Source organism: Mustela putorius, unplaced genomic scaffold (genome assembly GCF_011764305.1).
Source record: "Mustela putorius furo isolate JIRA1106 unplaced genomic scaffold, ASM1176430v1.1 tig00000174_pilon_pilon_pilon, whole genome shotgun sequence".
Taxonomy (NCBI): domain Eukaryota; kingdom Metazoa; phylum Chordata; class Mammalia; order Carnivora; family Mustelidae; genus Mustela; species Mustela putorius.
In genome coordinates this window covers 18,272,471-18,293,002 of record NW_025421304.1, presented here as the reverse complement: position 1 = coordinate 18,293,002, position 20,532 = coordinate 18,272,471, and positions in this window count along the sequence as shown.

Genomic DNA, 20,532 nt, shown 5'->3' with positions numbered 1-20,532 from the left:
TTCATGCCTGCCATCTGGTCCATTGTATGCAAGGACCGTGACGTTGAACGGCTCTCCCAAGGACGGTCGTTGGCAATGTTACCAATCTCATGCTGTTAAAAAAATAAATAAATAAGTAAGGCAGCAACACGCAAACATCTTATGCATAATTTCATACAGTAAGCACTGTTTCCAAATAGGGGAAGTCTGGAGATTTGGGCTAATTTTTGTCTTCATCATTCCCATTTATAATACTCATATTTGCACTGCATATTCTAAGATCCAAGCATAGAGAATGCTTCTATCTATAGCCAAGTATTTCAGATGTATCAATACGGTCCATGTATTACCCTCCAATAGATGGCAAAATGTTTCAAAGGCACCTTCACTGTGAGATCTTATTTTATAAGGAATCTTTTTTTTTTATATGAACACACTCATTCTTTTAGATATCAACCCTTGAATGTATACTGCTTATTATATAAAGCGAGAGATTCTTGAGGTTCCCAAGAATTGTCCCGGAAAGAAAATTGATTTTGAAATGAGATTAGCGGTGTCTTAATTTCACTGTGATATTTCATTAAACTTGAAGCTTTCACGAAAGTTGGATAGTAGATAAATTGAATTTGAGGCTAACATTATTCTCCAAATAGAATTGGACTGGTTGGTCGCCAAGGTATGGCTGGTACAGCTCAGAATACTGTAATTCTGCAGATGAAACAGAATCTTTTACTTATGTGTGTTGAATATGTACCGATTTCAAATATCTCCACATTTCCTGTACTGAGGTAGAAAATGAATAGCAAACTATTTTTTTAAGTATATAAATATTTTAAATAAGATTAAAACAGAAGCTGTGTAAAATTTCATTATCAAAATGTGTTTGGCTACCTAGAATATTTTCATCTGTTTTCTTAGCAAACATGAACACTGCACTTAGATGCTGGCTTTCATCCTATTACAATGCATTTTAATTAAAGTGTTTAGACAAATGTTCCTGGCTTATGGATTCATTTCAGAAATTGACCATGTGTGACAGCCGCTTTGGTGAGAAAACTAAGTTTGTTTCCTGGTTCAGGCTCCTCTTACCTGCAGGTGACATCCTGGGGGCTGTCATCCATCCTGCGTTCCTGTTGCTGGAGGGACATTCTTGCGGCACACCTAGGACTCCATGGGCCCTAGGACTCGAAGAGCCTCAAAAACAGCCTCCTTGCATCTGGTCAAACCCTACTGGTCTCACCACGCCGACTGCTTTCGACGACCCCCGCTCTGTTAGATTTGTCCAATGTTGAAGCGTGCTGATGAACATGGACTCTGGGTTCAGACTGCCCAGCCTCCAACCCTAACTTGACCATGGACCCCAGATGACCATGAACCTCTCTGAGCCCCAACAACCTCATCTAGAAGACACAGATGATACACTGCCCCTGCACATGACCACAGTGATGGTTAAATAATAGACGGGGTTTACCACATCTGAATGGGCATGAGGGGTAAATCTGAGTTGCTATCCCCCCTTACTCTGCTGCAGCTGGGGTACAGTGGAAGCTCCCAGAGAAATCTGTCTGCCCTGAATTCTGCCTCTTCCCGGGGGTGTACACACGGAAGAGGCGTGATCACCCCTTTCTTTGCTCTTTAATGGAGAGTTTGCATGAACACCTGGACATATGTGAATTTTAACTATATGTCACAGGCTTCCCCACCATCCACGAATGTATTTCATCCAGCTACATACAAAAACAGAGCTCACCATGTGTGTTCTGAAGAGTCCCATATTTGTTTCATGCTCTGCTGCCACCATCTTGAAATTCTTAATAATTTCTGAATAAGGCATTCCCACATTTTTTATTTGTACTGGGTCCCACAAATTATAGAGCCTGTCCTTGTTAGGCTGGAAATCTCCACCACCCACTTCCCCCACAACCAATACCTGGAAAGGCCAAAGGGAGAGGGAGGTAGAGATGTGTCCTTTTGGCACCCAGCTTTCATCTCCCTTCTTCCAGCCACAGGATCCTGCCCCTTTTTGACACGGCACCTTTCAGTCATGCACTGGGACTCGGACAAGGTGACCTGAGCCATGCCCATGGGCTCTCCTTCCAGGGAATCTGAATCAGGAGAGCCCCTGCCCCTTCCTCCTCACTAACAGAGTCCTAATTTGGTTTCATGCAGCAATATGCCCAGCCCCAGGAGAGGATGCCCGCTGGCGTAAGCCAATCACCGCTCTTCTGATCCAGGAAGTGAGCCAAATGCTCACTTTCCCAGGCTTCCTTGGGACTAGCGGTGGCCAGGGGACCAGTTCCAACCAAAGAATTGTAAAGGGTGATAGGAGGCCTCCTTAAAGAAAACAGGAACCTCCCTATTTCTGCGACTCATTTTTCTTCCTGCTTGCAATGCTGGGGAGAGAATAGACATCTGGAGCTGCGGCAGCCATTTTGTGATAGAAAACAGCCAAAGAATCAGCGATACAGAGCCTGACATCAACCCCAAACCGCTGATCTCCAGAACACTGTTCCACGAGACAATGACAGATCTCTTTTTAAAAAAGATTTTGTTTACTTGACAGAGAGAGGGAGAGAGCACAAGCAAGGGGAGCAGTAGAGGGAAAAGGAGAAGCAGGCTCCCTACTGAGCAGGTGCAGGGATCAATCCCAGGACTCTGGTGGGGACTGATCCCAGGACCCTGGGGGGATCCATCCCAGGACCCCGAGACCATGACCTGAGCCGAAAGCAGACACTTAACTGACTGAGCCACCCAGGTGTCCCTGATATACCTTTATTATTAAACCATTTTTAGCCTCGATCTCTTGCCTGCAGCTGAAAACACCCAGCTGGGAGGGGGATGAGATGTGGAAGGAAAGAAAGAACGTGGGAGCAGAGACTTCACAGCCCCAACACCCTGGCCACACACACCATTTGTTCCTGTCGCTCAGGTCCTTGTGACTCTCCGTGTTCCTGTTGTTCCTGGCCCACTCCTCCGCTCTTTTTTTATTACACAGGCTACCTCGTGTATTTTGATTACATTCACCTGAAGTCGGCCCGAGTTAACTTCCGTTGTTCACAGTGAAGGAAGCCTCACTGAGGCGGATGAAAGTACTTCTGGGAGTTTCCTGGTTGTTTAAAATTCAAGATCTAGGCCCCCCACTCTGGCCGTGTCTTTGATCTGGTCCAAGCACCTGTGGTTTCTAAATTCAATCAGGAAGAGACCTTCAGAGGAGGGACCGGAGGACAGAGGAGGCCATTTTTGACCAAGATCAAATGCTTCTCTGGGGATGGGAAACTCAGTGGGAAGCGGCAGTTTACCCCACAAGGAGCATGTGGGCATCGAGGCAGCTTTCCAGCGTCTCCTCCTGTCTTGCCAAGGACACAAGAGCAAAGATCCCTGGGGCAGACCCCCTCTTGAATGATCTTCTAGAAGCATCTGCCTCTCACTGCTGGCGTTTCCAGGTAAGGCTCAGAACACAGGGGATTGTGTCCTATGGTTTTCAGAGAGCTTTCCCGTTCAACCTGTTGTGTCCACCGAGCTGCTGTGAGGGGATCAGGAAGGGAGTTAGTAAATCCAGATTCGAGACAAGGAAAACCTACAAACCTACACAGTCAAAGGGATTCATCCTTAGGGCCTCAGCCTCCCGGGGTTAGAGCCAGAAACAGCCAAGAGAAAGGAGCCCAGAGACCACTGTCCTGCCTCAGCCACAGATGTACGGTACCTCCTCAGCTGGGTAACTTTCAGTCATTAAATATTTCTAACAATGTGCCAAGCACTGGTCTACCATTCTCCAGGCCTCGGGAGTTGTATCTCTGAGCCGGGAGAAATAAAGCAGTCTCCCCCAGGACGGTTATAAAAAAAAAATTCAGTGGACGCCTGGGAAGCTAACTCTGCCCATGTTGGCTCAGTGGGCTCAGGCCGCCATGACAGAACACCGACTGGGCGGCTTAGAGGACAGGCGTTTATCTTCCGGAGTTAAACGCATGCTTCTGGAGGCTGGAAAGCCCCAGATGACAGGGTTGGGTTGACTTCCTAATGTGCAGAGAGCTGCTTTCCCGCCGTCCTTGCGTCCTTGCGAGGCCTTTCTTCTGGGCTTGTGGAGAGAGAGCTCGAGCTCTCTGCTGTCTCTTCTTGGAAGGGCACTACTCCTGTTGGCTCAGGGCCCCTCCTGTATGGTCTCATTTAGCCGTAATTTTGTCCTCAGAGGCCTCATCTCCAAACACAGCCCCACTGGGCAGGGGTTGGGCCTTCACAGGAACTGGGAGGGGACACATTCAGCCCGTAACATATAACTATGGATGTCAACATTGACCAGATTCAGTATCTGCGCACAGTGTTCTCTAACATCCCTTCAGAAATGAAAAGAAAGCACCCCCCACTTCCTGAAAAGGGCACTTTTAAGTTTATTCTTTCAATGGACATGACTTGTTGGCATCTCTAAGAGGTCACTGTCATCATGGCAGAGTGCCAAATAAAAGTACAGGATGTCCAGTTAAACTTCCATTTCAGATGAATGAATAAAGGATTTTTTTTAAAAGCATAAGTATGGCCCATGCAATATTTGGGATATACTTATGCTACTAATTATTTGTTATTTATCCAAAATTCGCATGACACTGGGGGGTCCTGTGTCTTATCTGGCAATCCACTCAGTGCACCAAATGCACCACCAAGGGCTGCAGCTTGCTTGCTGACTTTGGCCACCACCACCCCCACCCCCCGCCCCCGCCTGCAAAGGCAAGACCAAGCTTTTGACTGAACACCTTACTCCATCCCTTCTCCATAGTTGGTCGTGATTAGTGGAGAAGGAGGGAAAGGACCCACCCCAGTGAGATCACCCAGTCTGTCAGTGTTTGTTTTTTAATGTTCATTGTTATTAATAGTATCCTGAATGTGCAGACAAGTTGTTCTGGATCCGAGACAGATTTCTTACTAACTGCCTCAAAGTAAGAAATGAGTATATCACCTCCACCCCTACGTCCCCCAGATCTTATCCCTGGCCAGGGGTCAAATGTCCTATGCAAGGAAAAAATAATGCTTCTCTGCTAATAAAGAGGAAGGAGGCAGATAGTTTCCCTTCCCTCGTGAATGACTCTGCTTGGATACCAAATGGGGTTGAAACCTAACTCCAGCCTTTTGGTATGTTAATGGTCTCTCCAAGAGCTAGACGGCCCCCAGGGTCTCTGCTTTTACCCCTCGTAGAGACTGCAAGTTCGGGGACTTCATTGCTTTTGCTATGAATACTTACCTGCCGAGATAGCCCTGCAGACTTCCGGCACCTTGAGGCTTGACTTAGAGTCCTAGATCCGGCTGGAGCCATTTGGCTCTCTCCCTCCCTGAGATAAGAGGAGCTTCATCATCCTTTCAGAGAAGAGCAATTAGCTAGATGAATGCCCACACTCTAATTACCAGGATGCGTGAGGGTCTCTGGAGGCGAGGGCTTTTCCCGGAGCACAGAGAAATCCAGGGAAATTCAATTTCCTTATAAGCAGTGTATACAGAAACGTGCACCTAGATGGCTGTGGTCATCCCCACCTTTCACGCTTCCAAATTCCTGAAACCAAAGCCTTTCCCTCCTTAGAGAAGGGGTAAGAAAGAACTTGAAATGTTTCCAGATAGGTCCAAAAGAATAATCCAGATAAGACGAAAACTTCCACAGATAAGCCTAAAGTGTTTAAAAGGTTTTCAAATCAGATTGACCTCAGTTCTACAGAGGAAAATGTATTGATGACTTTGGGCAAATGTATAATGAACAGCACTTAACCCGGGAAGACAACTGCCAGGAAGGAGTAGGAGCCACAAAAGTTTGTACCAAGAAATAATACTTCGCATTCTCGTAGAAACTACATTTACTTGAAAGGATGGAACTGAAGATACAGCTAGATCCCCTTTTAAATGACCCCCTAGGAACATTACATGGTAACTATGGAGAAGAAATGTTTGAAGACTAAGAAGGATATTAGGAACTTTGTATGATTCAGATTTGAATTATCCATTGCAACCTGGGGTAACTCTTCCAGATGTGAGTAATGCCCCTGAAGACAGTAAACTGAAACCAGGAATAATGCCTGCTGAATCACAGAATTTCTCAGTCTGGCTTGCCAGGAAACCGAAGGGCACCCACCCACTGAAAACAGTAGGAGCCTAACAGTATCTGCTACGAGGTTGCTAATATGAGGGAACATAAGGACACTCCTCTTCATCTGTCAGCAAACGGTAGGATATTGAACGGCACAACCAGCAAACAGTGCTCAGGGCTCTGTGTGCTTGCACATTTGGAGCTATTCTCCTTGGTAATTTATTTTGGGTGTTTGTGGAATACCTAGCAGAAGAGACAAAATAACAAAGGGGTCAGCAGCAGAGACTTTATGGATGTCTCTAGGGTTTTCTTTCAGTGTAAACTTTGGTCTTTGCTGAAAGCGTGTGTCAATAACTTCACCCTCCGTGGAAGCTGTGTATCTGCAGTATCTTTTGTGAGCCTCTTCCGTTGTATTCAGCTGAGGGTCTTATTGCTTAGTACAGAACCTGTTGTACTCAGTGCCATTTGAATGTCTGTGAATGACATCCACAACGCCCCTATGTTGTCGTCCTCAGTTCTATGTTGGGTTCTTGAGCATTAGTCTCGATGTTGCTCGAATCTAGTATGTATAGGACCTAGGTATCCCTGCTTCAGCCCAGTTGGTTAGTCCTTGAGCTTGGCTGGCTGATCCGGGCTCTGCCAGTCTCGCGTTTACTTTCCATGAGATGCTGTATCTGGTTGTCTAGGCTCGAAGCTTACGTTCCCTTTCTGATTATTTGAGAGCATTTAGATTTTTTAAAAAAGATTTTATTTATTTATTTGACAGACAGAGATCACAAGCAGGCAGAGAGGCAGGCAGAGAGAGAGGAGGAAGCAGGCTCGGAGCAGAGAGCCCTGGGAGCGGGGCTGGATCCCAAGATCCTGGGATCATGACCTGAGCCGAAGGCAGAGGCTTTAACCCACTGAGCCACCAAGGAGCCCCTAGATTCTTATAGTTACGGAAATTATGTACCCTACTCTAGTCCTTGTTTCTTTTGAGACCTCCATTTTATATTTCTATCCCCCCAGACATTGAAAGAAAGTGTTTTTTTGTTTTCCTTCTTTTATTGGGGCCCCAGCATGGCATCTGGTAGGCTTCATTACTTATTGTGTAGAACACATTGAGGTAGTCAATGTTTTTAGGACTTTGGGACCACTGGTCTTCATAATCACCTTGAAATTTATTCTACCCAGACAGTTACATAATTTTTCAAGAACATTGTCTATCAAGGTACACCTGGCTAATTCAGTTGCTAGAGGATGTGACTCTTGATCTCGGGGTTGTGAGTTCAAGCTCCATGTTCGGTATAGAGATTACTTAAAAATAAAATCTTTTAGAAAAAATAAAAAGAATATTGCCTATCTAGAAGCTCAGAGTCGCCCTACTTCTGCTCCTTTATAATCTGAGAGCTCTGATTCCCTCACTGAAGTGGAATCCAACAACATAAAAGCACATGGAAAAATTGACTTTCAAAGCATACAGCCTTAATTTTAGCTGATTTCATGTCTTTGACTTACTAAAGCGGAATAATTTCATTTAAGAACTTGATTTCCCCCCCACTTCCCAAGCAATTCTCCTCTTGCAAGTTAAAACTCCAGGCAAAATGGAGGGGGGGGGGAGAATGTTGTTTATATTGATCCATACATTGATTTAAATGGTTAGGTAGCAGTTCAGCTGACAGAAGTGAAAAAATAGAACAAGAAAACCCTCCGTCCTATGAAGGGCATTGTTTGAACAAAAGAAATTCTTCCTATTGCATTCAATAATTCAATTACCTCCTTAAACGTAACTTCCCTTATGATTAACCAAACTCAAAATGAAATCCTAGGGGATGTCCGATTGGTGCACAGACTCTTGTAAGCCAGAAGTGCTTGGACAACCAGGATAAGAAGTGACATTTTTCAGGCTGAGCCTTTGTTGTAGGATCGCCGCTGATCCCACCGACAGGTCCATTAATCAAGGAACACTTAGAGCCAGCAAGCTGAAAAGACGGGCTTGAATCGCTGAGTATTCATTACAGGAAAGATAACTCTTATAAAAACCTCTAAGCAGAGCATACTTATCAACAACAAAAAAAAGAGGTAATGACTGTGACATCTGCAGACATACACTGTTTCCAAATGGAATTTTCGGGAGGAAAACAATGGGGGAGTTTAGAGAATAAAGAACACATTTACATTTCAAAGGGTGCCAGTTAGGAAGGTAACGATTCATCACCTAATATATGTTAAATCCCCCATGAAATTAATTGCAAGGGTTTCCCTTATTTGGAATTTATGAGAAAGCTGATGCCTGCGCCGAGCTAATGGACCTCCCCGCAACCACCCCACCCCCACCCCACCCAGTGCTCTGGGCACCTATTTGAGCGCTATTAGAACTTAAATTTTTTATTTATTTGGAGTCTGTTTTCCAAGCCTCTATGTGTGAAACTCTTTTTGAATTTGCCAGTAAACTTGAGCTGATCCAAGTAGAACACATCGTCTTTAATGTAACCATATTAGAAATGAAAGCGGGATCTCTTGTCAGCTTACAGGGTAGGGCCTATGTTCAATGGCAGGTAGAAGGCCCAAATCAGGCCCAGACCTGCCTCCTGAGTCCATCCCTCCTAACTGTTACATTCCTTTATGTTGCTAAAGCCTGAACCACTGGGCCCGCCAGTCACCCGCTTTCTTCCAAGCTTTTCAAAGCTGCCTCCAAATCCTGCCCTCGTCCTCCCAATTCCCATCAGAAGTCCAGCTCCATTTTCTGTGTGCAATTTGTGCCTTTTCAGACACTTCTAGGTAATACATTTCCCAAGGAGGGGTCCGAGGTGATATGCACCAGCCGTCCCCACTTCCCCTCTGCATCTGTGTGTACACACATCGTTGTCCTAGCAAGTGGCCTCAGTCTAGGTTTGGAAAGTACAGTCACCACGGGGCAGTGGTCTGGGTTCCACGTCACACGATATGGATTCTGGGGGTCGCGTAATTCTCTTTACTGAGTATCTGTGAGGTAAGCAGGCACGGGTCAATGAGTGGGCTTCTACCAAACCCCGCTGAGGGAGGGTGTACAAGGACAGGCTTCTAGAATCAGATGCTCTGCAGACTTTTTTTTTTTTTTTTTAAGATTTTAATTATTTATTTGACAGAGATCACAAGCAGGCAGAGAGGTAGGCAGAGAGAGAGGAGGAAGCAAGCTCCCCGCTGAGCAGAGAGCCCGATGCCCCTGGATCCCATGGCCTTGAGATCATGACCTGAGCCGAAGGCAGATGCCCAACCGACTGAGCCACCCAGGCGCCCCTCACATTTCTTATTACACTTTAATGAAGCTAAATGACATTTGAAAACCACATATAAACTCTTAATTGAATATTTTGTACTTTTGTTGGGGTTTTTGGAGTTCCACACCATAGGTTCTTCAAAAGTACATTTCCTCCCAAGGAAAAGACTTAATTGGGACAGCAAGCAGTAACTTAATAAAAGAACAAGAGGACCATGCCACACAGGACTTTTTGTTGCCTTTTTCATGTTTTCATGTTTTAAGGATCCCGATTGGCTCTTTCTCACGTGTTCCGAGGCTTATTCCATCGCCAGGGGAGAGGACTCAAAATCACCCGAGTTAGGCCTCTTGGCTTAACTTCACATTTGACCTAATTTCTTGCTGCCTCCTAAAATCTTTAAGCTGGGGGTTTCCTTCTCGCGCCGATGGTCCCTCTGCCCGTCTTCCTCCCCGCTGCTACTGGGCCTGTTTGTCACTAGGTGGCGCTGAGACTCGGGTTATAGCTGCGGGGACTCCGGGGAAACTGTCTTTCCGGGAGCCTCGCCAGCCGGAATTTGAGAACAGGATTCCTTCGGAGCTCACCAGGGCAGCACTTCTGTTTCACAAACGAGGACACAGAAACTCAGTGCAAATAAGTAATTTGTCAGAGTCCCCTCGACGTCTCCCCTTCCGCTGCTACTTCGTCTTTGTTTGTTTCTTGTTTGTTAATAGCTCCCTTGTAAACTCATCACCAGAGGAGAAGCCCGGGGAGGAATGTCGCTGAGAGGTGTGGTCGGATTCACCGTGCAGAAAAAGCACCGTGGCACCTGCGGGGGGACCATCCATTCCTTCACTCATTCATCCAGAAAGAGGCTACTGAATATTTACCTTCACTTTGCACAATGCTGGGCACTGGGAATTAAAAAAAAGAAAAAATGAGACAAGGTTTCCAGGAACTCAGAGGTTCTCTTAAGAAATCCAGAAATTTAAAAAAAAAAAAAAAAAAGAAAGAAAGAAAGAAATCCAGAAATTAAATAAGTAAGTAAGTAAATAAATAAATAAAAATTTTAAAAATGAAAAAAAAAATCCAGAAATGAAATTTAAAAATCACACCCTAAATCAAAGATGCTATTAACATAGGGGACTGTAGTATACTCGGGTCACTTGGAGGAATTTGCAACCAGCGGCTTAAGGAGTTCAAAGGGAAGATTTGGGGGGTGCCTGGATGGCTGAGTCAGTTAAGCCTCTGCCTTCAGCTCAGGTCATGATTTCAGGGTCCTGGGATGGAGCCCCACAGGACAGGGGCTCCCTGCTCAGCGGGGAGTCGCTTCTCATTCTCCCTCTGCCCCTCCCCCTGCTCACTCTCTCTCTCTCTCTTTCTCTTAAGTAAATAAATAAAATCTTAAAAAAAATATAAAGGGAAGATTTTGGTGACATTACCTTTGAGGCTGAAGGACGCGGGGGCTTGTAGGCTGAGAAACCAGGAGGGAGAATCTTCCAGACAGGTAAGGGCATGGGGGAAGTTGGACAGGCTTGCTGGAGAGCTGCAGGCTGTGGCTGCACCTGTGGCTGAGGGCACGGGGCAAAGCAGTGGCTGGCAATCCTGGAAGCAGGGCCACACTCTGAAGGCCTCATCCCAAGTGTTATCCTTAGAATGTGCCCTTGATCCTGGGGGCAGAGAGACAGCTCAGGGATAGCTCAGGGAATGGCCTGGATAGGTCTGCTTTTCACAAAGAGCACCCTGGCAGCTGCATGGGGGGCCGGAGGCCAGGAAACCCAGAGTCCCAGGGCAGTGCCAGGTGATAGCCTGACTGGGGGCTACACAGCAGGGATGGGAGGGGAAGGTATGTCAGAGAGAGATCTGAGGCATGGAACCCATGGTGTTCTCTTTGGAAAACAGTGATTCAGGTTATAACCAATATCTTTCAAAGGTTGTTACAAGTTTGGTGCTTGAATTACTTACAAAGCATTGACAAAAATCAAGTTTTAATTAAATGCACGTACTACTTAGATGACATCATTGAAGTTATTTTTAAAATGCAATTTATTGGGGTGCCTGGGTGACTCAGTTGGTTAAGCATCTGCCTTCAACCTAGGTCATGATCTCAGGCCACCTTTGTCATCTCCTTTGTCTTCTGTAACATGCCACTGATGTTTTCCTTTTAGTTGTCGAAATTCTGCCTCCACCAAAGCTTTTTTCTTCTGGCTACCACCATGAATAGCTGAGGACATGATTTCTCTCTCTTGGACCCAGCACCACCAAGACCAGCCTGAAGTGGCCTGGTTGGTGGGTTGTGGGGGGCCTTTCCCTGTAGCTGGAGGGGCAGAAATTTGGGGGCCATTGATGGAGGCTGCTCTGGGGAAGCACTGAGCTGCCACTTTCCCTCGGATTTTTTTTTTTTTTTTTTAAGAATCTTTTTTAAGGGGCGCCTGGGTGTCTCAGTGGGTTAAAGCCTCTGCCTTTGGCTCAGGTCATCATCTCAGGGTCCTAGGATCGAGCCCTGCGCAGGGCTCTCTGCTCAGTGGGGAGCCTGTTTCCCCCTCTCTCGCTGCCTGCCTCTCTGCCTACTTGTGATCTCTGTCAAATAAATAAAATCTTTTTAAAAAAAAATTTTTTTTAAAAAGAGCATCTCCAAGACCAGAACCATCCTGTTTTCTTTTTGTCCTGTCCAAGCACTAATTACATTTATTCTTACTATTAATGCCACTTGGCACCCCAAATTAGAAGTTCTGTGAGTGGAATCATATTTCCCGTGTGTCTGAGGGGATGGGGATGGGAGGGGCTGTGCGTAGAAAGAGAAGAAGCAGAATCCTGGGTAAAATGAGGATCCTTGAGACGTTCTCAGCACAAGATAATTTCTTTGTTTCGCTTGCATAGGTTTCCCAGCTCAAGGTTTCCTTTAAGAGAATATAAAGGTTCCTATTTATCTTATTGAGGGTTTATTGGATGTCAGGTATTTTTACTATTTTTGTCTCTAATCCTCTGGGATCCTCTCCTTCCAGGAAAGTCCATCTCGGCTCTCCACTTTGGCTCCCCACGGCTCTGCCAGAGCCCCTCTTGGCCAGGATTTGCACCCAGAAACTCATCCTCACTCTTTGATGGTCTGTACATGGACCAGTACTCCGACGCCCCGGGCTTGAGATGATTTTTACCTATAGAAATAGGTTACTTACTCACCTGGCCCCCTTCTGCCCTCCTACCCCCTCCCCTCCATACGTGAACGCTGTGTCACCGGTGTCCACTGGGGAAGTGGCCGCCGACTGACTGGTCTACAGCTCTTCCTGCCGCCGGCAATGTCTCCTTGAGAGCATCCAGTCCAGGTCAAGCCCATGTGATGCAGGACACCAACAAACAAGTTGTGAAAAGTTTTGTGGCCATAGACTCGGGGAGAAGGACGCTGAGATAGAAGGCTGATCGTGGCGAGGAGTGCCAGGGCAGAGTTAATTTCACTGGTATGTCCAATTCGATTTTCTACGCTTCCCTCTGTCTTTGTGTAATTCCCTCGGAAAGCATGAGGAGCCCTCATCTGCCACACTTGTGGCTGGTTGGTTTGTTGTTTTGTGGGTCATGAGTTTTGAAATGAAACCAGTAGTTTGGGGGTTTTAGTTACCTACACAGCCTCCCTCCTACCGTCACTATTACTCAGGGGGTGTGGGAGGGGCACCGCGTAGACAACATAATCTTGGGGTCTATGGCAGCTCGGCAGGGAGGGATGAGCCCCCTGGTGGAGTTTCTGAAAGCTTGGTGAGAAGATAATTAGTACCTCTTTCACTAGTACCCTTTTTACTCCCAACTAAAGTCATTCATGCCATTTTAACTGCAAAACCCAACTTTTGGGGGGAAGGGAGGGCGGGCCCTTTCTCAAACTTGGAAGTGGAAGCAAGGAAAACAAGCAAAGAGAAGGCATTAGTGAACTAATTCGGGTGTATGGAAAGGGTCTTGAGTGAAGACCTTCCTGGAAAGCCTTTGTCTCTCCTCTCAGGATACTGCCCCCCCGCAGTATAAAATTGTCACGTAGCCACGGCTTGAAGGGAATCTAACTGGGAGGTGGCCACAGTTCTATATATTATTTTAAAACTGTAAGAACGCAAAGTAAAAGTGCCTTTTTGTTTACCTTCTTTTCCATCAAACCAAGGAGTACTTAGTAAACTTTTGTATGCGTTGGTCTGTCTTGATACAAATGGAAATTATGTTGGTTTTGAGAATTCAATTATATATTTCTTTCCTTAAAATTTTCAAGGGAGTGAGGGGTAAAAAAAAGGCGTGCTTATGAACTCGTGAACGATAGAAGGTAAATGGTGTTTCATAATACACTTGCAGCAGAACTCCAGAGAAAAACAAGGCTGGCTCACATGTTGTGGGCTCTGTGTTTTGACGAGTAGTGCACAACACTTAGGCTGCATGTCTTTCTACTATTGAAGTGGGATAGGAAGTGAAAAATAAAAACAAATGAGACAAAAACAAAAGCAAAACAAAAATCTAAAACCTGTTTAGCTGCTTCTGAATTCTGGGGAAAGAAAGCTCACCGAGGGACAGAGTGCTCTGCATCTTGGGGACCTGTTATCCATGAGTTTTCAGGTTGTGGAACCACGAGCCTTTGAGATTCAAATAAACTAAATTTCTCTGTTATGCATTTGGAAATTTGAAAAGGGAAAGAAAGGAAGTTTGTTTGTAGGGGGGATCCTCGGAGATTTGGGGAAGTGAAAAATGAGAAAAGAGTCTCAGGAAGCCAGCCTGAAGTCAGGAACCAGGAGCAAGTTTCAGAAACAAGCTTTTCTGGGGTGCCTGGGTGGCTCACTCGGGTTGGTGTCAGACTCTTGGTTTCCCCTGAGGTCATGATCTCAGGGTTTTGAGATGGAGCCCTGGAGTCTCTGGCTCCACACTCACCATGGAGTCTGCTAAAGATTCTCTCCCTCTCCCTCTCTTCCTCCCCCTGCTCATGCTCTCTCTCTTTAAAATAAATAAATAAATCTAAGAAAGAAAAGGAAAGGAAGAGAAAGAGGGAGAGAGAGAAAGAGAAAGAGAGAGAAAAAAAGGAAGAAAGAAAGGAAAGAAAAGGAAAAGAGAAGAGAAGAAAAGAAAAAAGCTTCCCCAAGGAGGACAGGCTGACATCTTAGGGATGGTGATGCCTGACCTTCAAGTTCACTTTGTTTCCTGGGGAAACTGGCAACAACCAAGGATCATATGTGCTTCCCTCTACAGTTCCTTAGAAAGACACACAGTACACAGGGAGGGTGGGCCTGTGCCACTCTACCTTGAAGGTAAAGCCTTGACATATCTTTAGAAAATGGATTTTATCATATATGAAAAGTTACTGGCATTGCTAATACCAAATCTTGGGCTCATTGGTATGGGTCATGCTGGTCTCATAACAGAAGGAGAGAGGTATTTCTGGCCTATTTTCTGGAAAAGATTGTGAAGAGCTGGTGTTATAGCTTCTCTACATGTTTGGTAAAATTCACCAGTGAAACCATCTGGACCTAGAGTTTTGTTTTGTTTTTCCAGAAGGATTTGACTCTAAGTTCAATTTCTTTATTATTATTATTTTAAAGATTTTATTTATGAGAGAGAGAGAAAGCAGGGGGAGGAAAAGGAGGAGGACCAGAGGGAGAGGGACAAGCAAACTCGGTGATGAGTGCAGAGCCCATGAGGGATTAGTTCTACAACCCTGAGATAATGAGCAGAAACCAACAGCTAGGCATCTACTCAACTGAGCCACTCAAGTGTCCTTATAAATTCAATTTCTTATAACAGATATAGAGCTATTTAGCCTGTCTATTTCTTCTTGGGTCAGTTTTAGGAGTTTGTGGCTTTAAGGAATCGGTCTGTTTTGTCTAAGTTGTCAAACTTACGTGTATGTAAAGTTTGTAATATTTTCATAATTTTATCCCTTAAATGTCAGTGAAAGTCTTTCATTATATATTTTTTTTCCTGATATTGGTGATTTCTGTGTTCTTTCTCTCTTTCTTTGTCCATCTGGCTAGAGGTTTATCAGTTTTATTGATCTTTTCAAAGAACTAGCTTTTGGTTTTATTGGTTTTTTCCCCTATCGTTTTTCCATTTCAAATTATATTGATTTCTGCTCTTTGTTATTTTCTTGCTTTGTATCTATTTTATTCTTATCCTAGTTTGTTATGGTGGAAGCTTAGCTTTTTGGGTTGAGACCTTTTCTAATACAGGCATTTAATGCTGTACATTTTCCTCTAATCACTTATTATTTGCATCTCACAAATTTTCACATGTAGTATTCCTATTTTCTTTTTTTTTTAAGATTTTATTTATTTATTTGAGAAAGAGACAGAGCATGAGTGGGGGAAGAGGCAGAGGGAGAAGTAGACCCCCCAGTGAGCAGGGAGCCTAACAGCAAGCCTCCATTCCAGGAACCTGAGGTCATGACCTGAGCCCAAAGCAGACACTTAACTGGCTGAGCCACCCAGGTGGCCATGTTGTATTTCCATTTTCATTTAGTTTAAAATATTTTCCAGTTTTTGTCGAGACTTTGATTTTGATTCATGGATTATTTAGAATTATGGTATTTAATTTCCAAATAATTAAATACTTTAATTTCCAAATACTTTCCAATTTTTCTATTGATTTCTAATTTAATTCCTAGATAGTAAGAGAACACACTTTATGGGATTTAAATTCTTTTACAATTATTAGGGTTTCCTTTATGACCCAGTATATGGTCTATGATGGTGAATGTTCTATGTGCACTGGAACAGAATATGTGTTCTGCTGTTATTGTGTGGAATGTTCCGTAAATGTTCCTTGGATTCATTTGCATGATGGTGATATTCACTTCTATGTCCTTGGTGATTTTCTGCCTACTTGTTCTATTAATTCCTGAGAGAGGCATGTTGAAGTCTGTGAATATAATTGTGGATTTATTTATATTTTTTCTTTTATTTCTACCAGTGTTAGCTGCATGCATTTTGCAGCTCTAGCAGGGGCCTATACATTTAGGATTATTATGTCTTTTTGGTGAGTTGACTCTCTTATCATTAGGTAATGTCCATCTTTATCCTTGGTAATTTCCTTGCTCTGAAATTTACTTTGTCTGATATTGCTGTAGCCACGCCAGCTTTTTGTTAGCATGGTATATATTTTTCCATCTTGATGCTTTAAATATACCTACACCACTATCTGTAAAGTAGGTTTCTTTTTTTTTTTTTTAAGTTTCTTGAAAAAAAAATTTTTTTAAGATTTTATTTATTTATTTGGTAGACGGAGATCACAAGCACGCAGAGAAGCAGGCAGAGAGAGGGGAGGAAGCAGGCTCCCCGCTGAGCAGAGGGCCCAATGCAGGGCTCTATCCCAGGACCCTGGGATCATGACCTGAGCCGAAGGTAGAGGCTTAACCCACTGAGCCACCCAGGAGCCCCATAAAGTAGGTTTCTTATAGGCAGCATATAGTTGGATCTTTTTAAAAACTCCAATTTAATAATTTCTGTCTTTCAGTTGGTATGTTGAGACTATTTACATTTAGTGTAATTATTGATATCTTTGAATTTAGGTCTACCATTTTATTACTTGCTTTCTGTTTGTCCTCTCCACTTTTTGTTTCTTTATTTGCCCTTCTTTGCTCTCTTTTAGGTTATTTGGACATTTTTCATATACTATTTTAATTTATCTATGCAAACTGTTTTTTTATTTATATACTAGGACATACTAGTTTTAGTTCTACACAAAAAAGTTCTAGCTTTTTTTCCCAAAGAAATAGTCTATGAATTTTTTTTTTAAATTGCTCTGGAAACTATAATATATGTACCTAACTTTGCTCAGTCTGCTTGGAATTAATATTCTACCCCTCCAACTGGAATATAGACATTTTTTTGGCATATATTTTTTCTTTACTCATTCCCACTTGGGCTCACTGGACCTGCTGGAAAATTACTGTTCCTAATATATGTGCTTTTCACTAATCCTCTCAAAGTCAAATAGGAATGTGTCAGATTCTACTTAAGCATGAAGACTTGAGCGTACACATTTATTTTCATCCCTTCCTGAACCGGAAAGAAATAACTATAAAGGGGGCTCCTGGGTGACCCTGTCAGTCAACCGTTTTGCATCTGCCTTTGACTCAGATCCTGGGATGGAGCTGCCCATCGGGCTCCCCACTCCACTGGGAGCTTGCTTCTCCTTCTCCCTCTGCCACTCTTCCTGCCTGTGCTCGCTCTCTCTGTGAAATAAATAAATAAAATATTTGGGGGGGAAAAAAACAAAACATAAAAAGAAAGGACTGTAAAGGGTTTAACAAGGAAAAACTGTAAGGATAAAGATAATAGAAGAGGGAAAACATCAGACAAAAGGCATCAAAAAATCTGGACATAGAAAGACCCAATGCAGAGGTATGGGCTGATGAGGCCCGAACCCCAAACAGGGAACAACCCCAACTCTGACTCTGAACAATGAGACCTCTGGCTCCTTTCTCTCCTGTGGGTCTCAGAATACTGGTGGCCAGGATCATACCCAACCTTAACAGGAGAGAGGACGGTTCACTTGTGGGGAAATTGACCAGTTCAAGAGAAAGGATCTAATAAAGCCTGCCATGGAGGCTTTCCAGTAAAATGCCCCGGTCCCACTCCAAACCCCAGTGGGAAGTCCTTCAACCACAAGCCCCATCCACACAAACAATTTCTAGTTGCCTCATCTTTAAATACGAACAGAAAGTCAAGAATAATCTAATAGGAAGTCTCTAGCTGAAAAATAGATATCAACACAAAGCAAACAGGGGAAAAGAAAGCGAAAACAGGCAATCTTCTGCAGACAGCAGAAGAAAAAGGAAGAAGAAAACCCAAACCCTATAATTAGTAGTCCCAGAGAGATGAGATGCAATTGCATGTTTGGAATGCTGTTTAATAAATAAATACTCAAAAACAAGAAAAATATCTGGGGAATTAAAAATATAATGTGGGGGGGGGAATGGATAGGTTGGGAGGTACAGCTGAAGAAATTTCTCAGGAGCTAGCACAAAAAGATAGCGATGATATCTAGAAGAGAAAAGAAAGGTAGAATCAAATTAGGAATTCCCAAAAAACAGATCCAAGGGAATTCCGGAGCGAACCAAGACAATGGAGGGAAGGACAATATCAGAGAAATAACAGGAAATTTCCCAAAACTAAAGCACATGAATTTCTAGATCAAAAAAAATGACTTGCTGAGTGCCCAGCATGACGGATGACTCATTCTTAAAAGAAGTCACGAATCTCAGGTGTGCCCTGGTATTTTTCCAGGGTGTTTTACTCACAGACTTTCATCACTAAGTGAAGGAGGAGAATAAATTTCTCTCCCTCTTAATGAAGTTTCCCCCTTTAAAAATTTCCCATTACAGGGGCGCCTGGGTGGCTCAGTGGGTTAAGCCGCTGCCTTCGGCTCAGGTCATGATCTCAGGGTCCTGGGATCGAGTCCCACATTGGGCTCTCTGCTTAGCAGGGAGCCTGCTTCCCCCCCCCCTCTCTGCCTGCCTCTCCATCTACTTGTGATTTCTCTCTGTCAAATAAATAAATAAAATCTTAAAAAAAAAATTTTCCCATTACAAACCAGAGTGAACCATTGGAAATCCTTTGAATTTTACCATTATGCTATGAAGGAGCATGAACACCTCATCCTACCCACCTCTATCCAACATCTTCTATTCCAGAAGGAACAATTTTGTGTCCTTCCCCTCACAAAACAAAGGGTAGTATCTGTAGTTTAAAAGACTATACTGACTTTCAGATTCTAGAAGAACCACCTCCTACCCTCGAGCATGTTAGCAAGTACTTTAAAGTAATTCCATCAGTAACCTAAAGGACAATGCCTTCACAGATACACACACACACACACACACACACACACACACACACAGAAGTGTATCTCAGCTGACTGGGTGTAAGTTTGCATTGTCCTTATTTACAATGTAATTTATTTCCATGAAACTGATCTGTAGGGAATCAATTTATGAATGAAACTGGGTTTCATTTCTGTGCTTATTTACAGTTACTCTCTCTGCTGGGACCACCAGCAAGAATTGTCACGGTAGTTGCTTTGAATTGGTTAACAGGGTTCCTGGCTCCACCAATAAGGGACCCAGTTTCAGACTAACGGAGCTACAGGTATAAATCTCTAAAGCTTATGGCTAACCTCTCTGCTAATCCCTTCTACCATCTGATCACTTAGAACTATTGTTTTCTGCTTGTTAACAAATCACATAAAAAGTGGGTTACTTATCATGACATCTGAGGGGATAACAATTTTGGGATTTGGGGATTAATGTTTCATTGAGGGGAGAAAAAGAGAGGCAAAATGAAATCATCAGAGAACCTCTCTCACAAAGCATCATTTTCTGGGACTATTTTCCTCACACAAAACAAAGTTTAAGATCACTGCCTCCAGGGAATCTAAATTCTTTAGATTTTTTTTTTTAAGACTTTATTTGAGAGAGTAATATCGAGAGAGAAAGAGAGAGAGAGAGAGAGAGCACAAGCAGTGGGGAGGGACAAGGGGAGAGGGAGAAGCAGGCTCCCCGCTGAGCGGTAGGGGGGGTATGCCTATGAAGGGCTTAATCCCAGGACCCTGAGATCATGACCTGAGATGCTTAACAGACTGAGCCAACCAGGTGCACCTAGATTTTTTTTCTTTTCTAAAAGAATTGTCACAAACTTGAAAAATTATGTTTGAACCTCCATAGTTTTTTCTTTTTTGGGTTTTTTAAATTGTTTTTGTTTTTGTTTTTAAGGCTGCCTGAAGATATCACAAGCATGAAGTCCTAAAGCATGGTACATCTTTTTGTTAAAAATGCTAGGTAGGGGTTCTTAGGGCTTTTGTGTAGTAAGAGAGATGGTTTGGTGGTCCTGCACACAGGATAGAAAATGAAATTCACAAGGCATCTTTATACAGGTCCTGGATTTCAACTCTCTGTGTAGTCCTGCTTCGATCAGATAAATCACACCTAGTTCACTTCCAGCTTTATGCTAAAGAAAATAATGACTAAGTAACAATGACTCCGGGACACCTCTTACTTCCCAAGGGTGTCATGGTAATACATGGACACCCAAGTGGACAAGATGAGCGAATAGCTTTAATCGACTCCCCCAAATGTATGTTTGTTTCAAAGCATTAGATACAAAATAATGACTTAATATTAAAACTTTGATTTCTGGTTTATTTTTAATCAAAGACAAAGATGCTCCAACAATCATTTTTGAGAGTATTTCAAAATTGCTTTGCAATTTTGCTCTTGGAGCATCTGGGCTTCATCTGAAAGTATATACTCTTGATTGACAAGATGAA